Consider the following 10,830-nt stretch of genomic DNA (forward strand, 5'->3'; position numbering starts at 1 on the left):
ACCTTTATTTAGAAAGAAAATAGTTTATAAAAAATTAGATTTGTCCTCCAGAACCCTTCAGGTTTAAACTAATAAATGATTTCACAATAAGGAAATTTTCCTAATGGTAATTTTCCATAGAGACATTTTTCTGCAGGGCAATTTTCCGTGCAAGGTTAGGTACTATCTGTCTACTACGATTTAAAAAAGACCTTTTTACGTTTACGTACGATGGTAAGGTGAAAAGTTATCGGTCTGACAATGAAAAACTTTTGGTTAAAAAATGATTTTATTTTTCTTCATATCTCCCTTTACTTCCATACACTTAATCCAGCACCTCTCGAAAATAACTATTTCTTGCTGGAAGATTAGGAAAATATTAATCTACGGGCCTCTTAACTTCTTCATTTTATTATATTTGTAAACTGATCTTAAATCGGTCTAAAGATTGCAACAAAATGATTGCACTTTTGATAAGAATTAAACAAATGCATAACGCATCTTGCACAGAGCTAGCTTTATTATACCAATTTTTTTTTTTGCAAGATGTTTTGCATACTCTCTTCCAATATCCCTACAGCCTTAGCCATCTCCCTTACTTTCACTCATCTATTCTCCAAAAAGATATCTTGCACTTTTTTAATGATTTCTTATATATTTTCAATTATTGATTGTCTTTCACGTGGGTCAATATAGAAGGATCAGAGTCCCCGTACACTTTTGTCAGCTTCAAAATAAATTCTAAAAAGTAGTCGGAGCCTTATATATTAGCAGTTTCCTGTCTTTTGTTAGTACAGAATAGACAATTGAAACATATCGCCAACTCAGCGAGAAACATACCGTCAGGACAAAAGCTTGAACAAAGATATTTAACTTTGAATATTTGAGTGAATATAATATTGAAGCTAGGAGTTTCAAATTTTGCTTGATGCATTTTAATTATTTTTTGATAGCTATTTATTGGTTAGTAAAAGAAGAATTTTACTAGTGTAGTTCATCAAGAATATTAACTTTGGGAGTTAAAGAAAAAGTTCTCTGATAAATTCGTAATTTATATAAAATACTAGCAAAGGGATACCCGACGTTGCTGGGGGCGGCCCAGAAGGGAACATGATATTGACAATTGTCTAAATAATTGAAAAATTATGAGGGGGGGGGTGTAAAAAGAACAAAAATGACAAATATTTCATTTAACATCATTTTTTTTAATGTCAAATTTATATGGATACGAATGCAAAAATTAAAAGTTCATTTTTTTGCACATGAATAAACAAAAATGGAATTTTTACGGATTTATTTTTTTGCCCATAACTTTTTTGATTTTGGATAAATTAAGAAAATGTATTTATTCTTATTCTTACAGTTGTTTTTTAAAACGCCAATCCCTTTTTGATTTATTACCTCCTATATAGTCTCCCTTAGCTTAAAAAAACTTTTTTTTTTGTTTTGGGTATAGCATAAGTCCCCCTGATATTAACCCCCCCCCCTTAAATAGGCACCACCGTCTTAGCCTGACTAGGTTCGGAAGAGGTACCCATTTCAAAATTTCAGCCTCCTAGGTCCAATGGTGTGGGCACGCATAAAGGACACACACAAACTATATTATATCTATATGCTTGTCAAACTAAAAAAAAAGGAAATACCTAAATCTGACATGCTTAAATTTAAAAAAACTATTAGTGTTCAAAACTGATGATAAAAATTATTTAGCTTTTGATTAATATAGCTTACATAGAGTAGAGCATTGAAGCTGTAGACGAGGAAATTCCTACTAATATTATTGATATTTTTGTGAATAACAATAAGAAAGTATATCATTGCATTAATTGTTTTGGAGTTGGGTTATTATATCCTTAGTTATGGGGGTAGAATAAATTTAGATAAATCTCTACAAAAAAGTTTTCATAAATCCAGGGATTCATAAATTATAATAACATGCGACCGTTCTCCCCAGCTTGTACAACAATCTTTAATTGTCAGATAAGATATAAGCTTAATAAAATGTAAAATTTGTGATTAAGTAATGGACATAAAAATCAAAATTATATGTATTCATTTTTAGTATTTATAGTTCCTAAGTGTTATTGATCATCATACATGTAACATAGTATATTTTTTATTTGAAAAACTTAATGGAAGAGAATCTTTCTAAAATATTGATTTATCGCTATAATATAGCAAAATTTATGAACAAATTATGATCAATATAAATCAACAATAATTAATTTAAATTATCAATATAAAAATCTATTTTATTTCAATATGAAGGGTTCAATTTTGATATTTTGGGTGCTCATTTTTCAAAAATTTAGCGCTTTCATAGCTCATTTTGGAGGGGAAAAAATATCTAACAAACTGCTGATCTAAATAGAATCTTGGCTTTGATGATTTTTTGGGAAGTTAAAACTAGGTGTAAGCTTTGTTGAGCTTTAGAGTTGAAATTGACCATAAACATCGGAGCAATTCTTGCCTATGTCCTTGTGCTATTTTTACAAGTTTAAACATAATCATAGGTCTACTAATACTACAGAATTGTGAATAAATGAGTGAATGTGAGTATAATTGAAACAGTAACAGGATCAGCTTAAATTGCAAAACATTCAATCATAATTAGGAGAAGTTCGGGTCGAATGTATTCTCCTTTGTGTAGATTCGACAATAATTTTGGTCTAAATTTCGCCGTCCTCCCATCAGCTGTTGTAGGAATCTAGCTCCCTCACTGATATCTGATAATGTAATTATAGACCTGATTGCATCATATACACGTTTTCCCTCCAAAAAGTGAGAGGGTTTTCTTTTATCATTTTTCTTCCTTTTGTTCAGTCTATCCATTAAATATTGTCATGCTGCCAATCGACAAAGAAAAATGCCAGTCACGGCTCTGGTCCCTCCTACATTTAAAAGTCTATGTCCTTGGTTATGCGCCTGGTTAAAGGACAATATCTAAAATTTAACTCATATTTTAGTATCAAACGCCGTTATTTTATATCTAACTGGTATAACAAAGGTAGGCAAACTTTTCAGAGAAAGGACCACTTCAAGGAAATTGTAAGTTTTAGAGGACTGCACTTAGAAAAACCTTATTTTATAGGGGAAAAAACCCAATAGGACATGATCAAAGTTACTCAATATTCAAAGCTGCAGGTATCCTGTGTTAGTAAGGAAAAACCATGCAAAGAAAACTCATACCTTATTGATTTTTCATAATATAGCGTTTTCATGTGAGGTCAGCATTTTTTATATAAGAATTTAAAAAAAAAAAACAATATGAAAGAAAACAATGTACCATAGCCATGTATTGAGATGTCCAAAGGGAGCAAAGAAATAAAATGAACATGAAGGATGTCTCGTTGAAAGACTCTTGTTCCCTCTTTTATCAATCAGAACTGCATTATGTGATTCATTTGGTTCCTTGGATTAAGAATGATATTGTAATCTATCCATCTCAAATACTCTCCACTCACACACATTTCTTGGAATAAATGATAATAAATTACTCAAGGACATTTTTTCATCATATAAGTTGAATCTGAGTCTCCATTGGGCATAATCTGAGATATAAATAAAAATGAAGACTTGAGAGATATCCTTAGATCTGTTCTCTGCTCTATTCAATGTTCCATTTACTTTTTTTTAATTACTATATTTCTTTTATATACACATATAAGTACATAAGGAATAGTTCTTAAGAACATAAAAGTACGTGTATGGAAGATTGGACCAAGGAATAGTTTTTTCATTTTGTAAGGGGTGGTAAATCGACCAAATTTGGTGGTGAAGAGTTTTTGAATCTCCTCAAACACAATATAAGAGGTCAATAAACAACAATAATGTAACTCAAAAGAAAATCATGTCTCATAAAAAATTAAGGATTAAATAGGAGTATTTAAAAAGGGGTTATTTACTAATTGATATACTCCATTTTAATAAATTCATATTGGTTAAATACGTGTAATGTCCAGCAAACCCTTCTTTGATAATTTTTTAATTGCACTTTTTACTTTTTATGTATTACACTTATCTAAGCAAGATTATCAATGACGTCACCAGAAATAGAAAGAGAGAGTGACTTAATAAATCTGCTTTGTTTTCTCTGCAATTTTCGTATCGTCACACCTTGTTCTAATAACAATGAATGTTTACTTTTACTTAATCAGTGCAACTCTATATGACCAATTATAGGAACATTTAAAAAATAATGATAGCATCTTTAAAAGATAAAAAAGTCTTATCAGATTGTCAACTATATAAAACCACTCCCGCTTTCTAGGACATATTTATACACATCTACAGATACTCAACTTGGATGTAGATGAAGAACAAAAACAGTGTTCATTAAGACTACAATAAAAAATCACTAGTTTTAGATCATATATTTTACAACTTTATTGCATATATTTTTTTTTTAGGAGTAAAGTAGGAAGCTCCAATGGACAGACAAATCTTATGAAAAAAATTATTAAAAAAAGAGAGTCGAGTGTGAGGAAAGATACTTTAATATTGACGTAACTTCCTTACAGTCTTAGTTATTAAATATTATGGTTCTTTTCTATGTTGTATAAAAAAAAAGTATATTATACAACCATCTACCATTTATTTATTTAATATAACTTTTTATGAAGGGAACCAAAGGAGGGGGGAAACAAGCAATATCTGGTTCTGACATACTCAATTAGTGAAGAGTAAGAAACCATCAATCCATTCATCCACCCACCCTCCTAATATCAGAGCCAAATTTGTAACCAGAACCCCATCATAAATAACCTTTAATTCATTTCTGTATAATCAAAAAAGTAATTTCTGTCTTAAACATTTTTATTAATAATTAGAAAAATTATTATTTGTAAATTATGTCAAATTATATCAAAAATACTCATACAGATTTATGAAATGTATACTCTTTTTTACATAACTGATGAGGACAGTTTGAGAGAGTCTGTAAATATAACTTATCCTAGTTTTGTTTGTTTGGAGGAAATACTTTAGAGCTCCGCTTGGGATCCAACCGCTGGTTATAATTTTGTTGGTAATCTAAGACATGTTTTCTATTTATTTTACCAAGCTTTTATCATTAGTCTTTCATTCTAGAGGAAGGAACATCGAAATGTAATGTAAACATGAGTGCATGTGCTCCTGAATGACAGAGGTAACACTGATGATTTGTTGGGGAGTTATTAGTTTAAGCCCTTGTTGGAGTCGGAGTAGAATAAAGACCAAGGTCTGAGTATTTCCGATCTATTTCTTTACTAGTTAAGGAGTTGGATATGTTCATACTCTCATAGCTTTTCTTCTCCCAAACTTTTATGCTTTACAATAACTTATACTCTAGTTAAACCATGTATCACATAACATCTGGATAGACACAAGTCATGCAACCTCGTTATTAGAACTTAAAAAAAAATAATGAAATAATTCTTCTAATAGAAAAATCAAAATAATCGTCATAATTAATTAAAGGTTAATTATATATATCTTCTGTGTCAATTGAATGTAGCAATATAATTTGGCTTATTGTTTAAATAACAATTGTAAAATAAAAGAAAGAAATCTTGTTAAAAAGTGATGAATCATGAACGCAGAGATAGTAGGGACTTATTTGATCGTCCATTGAAAGCCCTCATTCGTGATTTAAGTAATCAATCATGGAAGTGTGTATAGCCTGGTCAAAGATTTTGTCGGAAAATTTCATTTTTTGGTAATAAAACTTGAAAAAGTCCTTCAAAAGTAATGATCAAGGACCTTTTATTGAACCACATCGAAGGATTTTATATTTTTTTAAAAGAATATCCATAACTTAGTAATCAGATTGTCTGTTTCTTCATCGTTCATTGTATTTCTCTTGTATTGCACAAGATATAAAGTATCTTGGTATTGAAGAAAACGTCTCTTGATGAACTTGTTTTCATCTATTGATGACTTTTCATTAACCAATTCTTGTTTCACCTCTTGTGTTTGGATTTGATCTCCATTTCTAATTCATAAAAAGTGTTGAAAATATTGTTTCTGATTTGATTTCCTAGATGTTTGTGGTTCATTTTTGAAGAGTTTATTATCAAGGATGCCTCATCCTCCTATTTACACACACACACATATATATAGACGATATATGCTTGAATATGTATCTTTAATCTCGAGAATTATATACCTATATTATGTACACAGAACTTAAGTGTGGATTATTTAAAATGTAAAGTATGAATTAGTCCATATTATGCCTATTTTAATGCAACAAATCGTTATTATCTCTCCTACTTAAACTTTAGACACGGCACATAATGAATATAGTTTGATATTTATTTGATTCAAATTGATTCTGATAATTTATTATAATAGCAAGTTCAACTTTTACTAACAACTTTTTTTTAATATTTATGTATTACATTATATTTAGAATATGAATGCAATAAATCTTTAATCGTAACAACTCATGATTACATTCATCACTCAATGTAGAGTAATTAACATATAAAATAATAAATAAACTTATTTCTTGATCAGTTCTATAATTAATATCTTTATTTGAAAATACTATAATGTATTGCTCGGAAATAAATGATATATTTCCATAATAAATTAATTGAGCTATATCAGAAATGGTTTGATTGAAGCTGTTTATTCTAAAGATTGCATATTCTTCGTTAACGTCCTCATACATATTTTGCTACATGTATTTATTCGCTCTGCAACCACTAATGACTTATTTCATTGATTAAACCTAAAATGATTTAAAACTAGTTATTAATCATTAATTAAATAAAATATAGTAAGAAAATCAAAATAATAACCAATTATCTTCTCAAAAAGAGATATTTTTTTCCTAATTTTTGTGTGTTGTGCAAAATACCTGAATCTGATTTTGTTATGTACAGATATTGAACTTATTCTTCCATTCAATTTACTCTTATTTTTGTAGGTACACAATTGTTATCTATTTTTTTTTGTTGAGCTCCGACAAATTTGTAATATCATCTTCTCTTCAAAAAATTTGCGCACTTAATTATTTTTTATTATTTGACTACCATTGAACATGCCCAGATTGCTAAGACATCAGGCTCCTTCTGTAAAAATGAGAGGGAAAATTTAGGGACATCTATTCTATTGTTGCAAATACGTTACTCAAGTAAGGACTGTGATTAATGCAATGATCCAGGAGGCGTACGGGATTGAGCCAAAAAAATCAGCTTAGCAGGTGTACACCAATACAAAGGCCAAGGATGGAGTGCTCTAATCCTTTTTTCAGATTTTTGAAGTTTTAGTCATAATGTAGCTTTTTTATTAAGATTACGAATTAGAAGATAACAGGATTTTCCAACTTTCCTGAGTGATTTATAACTAAATTTACTCGTTATTAATTATAAAATCTAAAATCTATTAAGAAATATTCAGACCAAAATGCTCATTTAAAATTATTCAATAAAATATTTATTAATTTAGTCAGCTCTAACGAGCCTAAATATAACTGCCTAGACGATTACTTTTTTTATGCCAATTTTCAGTTATAATAAATCACACACAAATAACAAAATATGTATTCAAAAGTGTTTGTCAAAATGTAACTCGTCAAAGATGTTATTATTAATGGTATATTGCTCTATACAAATGGGATTTGGGCAATATTGAAGCTTTTCCTCTAAAGGTTATAATGTACTCCTTAATTTAATTTAAATGTTTTAATGTGAAATATTGAATATTTTTTTATATAAAACTACAAGTAGTAGAAACTGCTTCTAAGTAATAGTGTAAATATACCTATTGAAAATTTATTTTCTTATTCAATTTATTGTACAATGTACATATTACAAATTGGCTAGGATAAATATATATATTTTTTTTGTCTCTTTGAGAATTCGGAAGTCTCATTTAAATATGTATAACAAAAAGGGATTCACAGAACAAAGCATTTAGAAATAAAAGTAATTTAATCCTTTAAAAGACATTTTTTATGTGTTTGAAACCAGCACAAAGGAGGTTTTTGTTATTTCAATTATTTTTGTTATTCTTTTTATTTTCAAAGAGTAGACATCAAACAGTACTCGATATTCCTGTGAAAATATCATAATATATTTATTGAAAAGATTATTTAATATAATTAGTAAACCCCTATCCATTTTTTATCCTAAGTACCTCAGTACAGTGTTTCTCAAACTTTTGTATCCCAAGGAGTATTAATGAAATATTTGGACAGGGGCATCGCAACGCACTTTTTGAGGATATACAATTATACTATAGTACTTTTTATTTATTTATAAAATGTGATTTGTTTTAATTATGGTTAAGGGTACTGCTTTGTATAAGAATGCCCACTTGGGGACCCTCTATCCAATAAATGTGCAAAAACTAACAAGATCTCAAATTGTACAGTGTTGGTATACAAAACGTGGACTGTTAATTAATGCTAATTTTCTCATTAATTTAGGAAGGTTTAGGGATTATTCTTTTTGGCTCAGCCATCCATCGTACATAAACAAACTATAATAAACATTTCGTTATCTCAGATCTCCTAGATGCTAAAGTTGAGGTGGCGAGGATTATGGAAATTGTGAAGCACTCCAGGAGCCTGGTTTTTAAGTTGCCTAAGATGAAGAATGATGGAAAAGATCTCGTCAAGAAAGTAGGAAGGAGAGGGCACAATTTAAAGAGGGATCCAGGGTTACTGTCCAGATTGGAGAAGAAGATCAAGGAGGACCGCTCTGACTAAATCAATGTGATCTTTGACACAAAGGAAATACGATTTTCTCATTGTAGCTAACCTTTTCTTAATGTTCAAGAAGTTTTCTATGAAATTGTATGGCCTCACATTGAATTTGTTTATCTTAAATATATACATCCTTATTACACAGTTATTCATGATAAGAAGTGCCGGACATTAAACAATCCCTATTGGTCCTTCTACTTTCCAAAACGATGGGCGAAGCCATGGAATTCTAGAGACCTGCAATAATCACACATAAATTTTATCCCAGCACGATGTCAACATAAAATGGTTGATTTGTTACTCCATTCCTTCAAGGCGGGAAACAAATAAAAACAAGCTAACTAGCATACGTGATTATTCCATTTGTCTAATATTCCATGTTGGAGCCTATTATCCCACTAATTGATAGCAGTAGAAGAAATTTTGTAGCCTACTCCAGAGTGCACCTAATGTAGCAAGAATTGTAAACTCTAAGTACTTTTATAATGTAAAAGAAATCCTGGATTTAACATTTAATTGAAATCCAAGTCCTTGGATATACCAGAAAATAATTGAACTCCTCCACAGATCCGCCATTTCATTCTCCCTCTTCCATGAGTGCAAACACTATTAGTTGCACTTTATACGTGGATATTCTCTCCTGCAAAAATGAAATAATAATAAACATTCCTCAGGTTGCCAACAACATCAAAACTCGCATGCCTTAGAATTCTTAAGATTTACAACTTTAACTATTAAAATATATTTTATCTTCTTGATCCAATAATATATGGACGAGAGTGACAAAACGAAGATGGACGAAATGTGACAAAATGAAAAGAAACGATGTGTCACGAAATAAAGACAAAAAAAAAAAAAAAAAATGAAGACGATAAGAAAATTGACAGAATGAAAAAGATACGAAATGTGACGAAAAGAAGAACAAACGGAATGTAAAAAACACAAAATTGACAAAATAAAGACAAGGCGAAATGTGAGGGAACGAAAACGGACGTACTTCTTTTTTTGGATTTTTAATTTTTTTGGTGCTAACATTAAAATGAGAGAAAACATAATTTTATCCGGACTGGTGTCTCGTTCAACTGCGCCTCACAGGTAAATTCCATCATATTTGAAAGAAACTTGGGAGTTCAATGTCGATATTTTTACAAAATAAAATGTACAAATTTCCAATAAATCTTGATGAAAATTCATCAAAAGTTTTTCAGAATATATAAAAAACTTAAGACCTACATGGAATACTACTTGATACCATTGATAAACACTGACATTTTAATTACACCAGAGTATTATTTACTAAAAGCCCTAAAAATGTCGAAGATTTGTCCATTTTTTTATCAATTAGGAACGAAAAATAATAAGAATAATTGTTTCGGTTAAGTTATTATCTAAAATATAGAAATAAGATTGTATAACAATGCAATAACATATTCTTAATACATGATAGAGTCAGAATTCTAATAAAAAGAGGCAATAAAGGGATATATTTTTGCTGAGAGTAAGATTTAAGTCCGTTAATTTACTGGTCCTATTTGGACATGATTCAAAAGGTCCGTATTTTGCTTAATATTAATGCAAAAGGGGTTTTTATTATTATAACACTTATTTCTTTAGGTCCACAAAATGGTCGACATGCTTTTATTAATTTATTCTTTTTGAAAAATAAACAGAGTATTAAGTTATTCTATACTTATGCTCCGCTTCCGGAAGGAAATTTTTATTATTTCAATGAAGAAATTTTCATATAGAAATACAAATGAATAGCTCCGCTTTTAATGAATTATTACTAGACAATATTATAATACGGTATCCAATAAAATACTATATAGGATTTCAAATATTACTAACTATATACATATGATATTTATTCTTCATTTTAATAATTCTGGAGAGATAATTAATATGGTAAGTCTGGGATTAGATAAGATATAAATAGCAAGAGGTGTGATTGACCTATTTGGTTTAACTACCAGATGATTTTGGCCTTCTTTTTTTTTTTATTTCTTTTTGAAGGAAAGGCTGCATAATTCAATAAAAGATAACGACGTGTCCTTACTCACATATCCCCCCCCCCACACACACACATGAAAAATATAGTCAAATATGTTTCATTATTGTCAAAGCCCACACTATTCATGAAAACTGATCCCTACTTA

Source organism: Lepeophtheirus salmonis, chromosome 1, assembly GCF_016086655.4.
Source record: "Lepeophtheirus salmonis chromosome 1, UVic_Lsal_1.4, whole genome shotgun sequence".
Classification (NCBI taxonomy): Eukaryota; Metazoa; Arthropoda; class Copepoda; order Siphonostomatoida; family Caligidae; genus Lepeophtheirus; species Lepeophtheirus salmonis.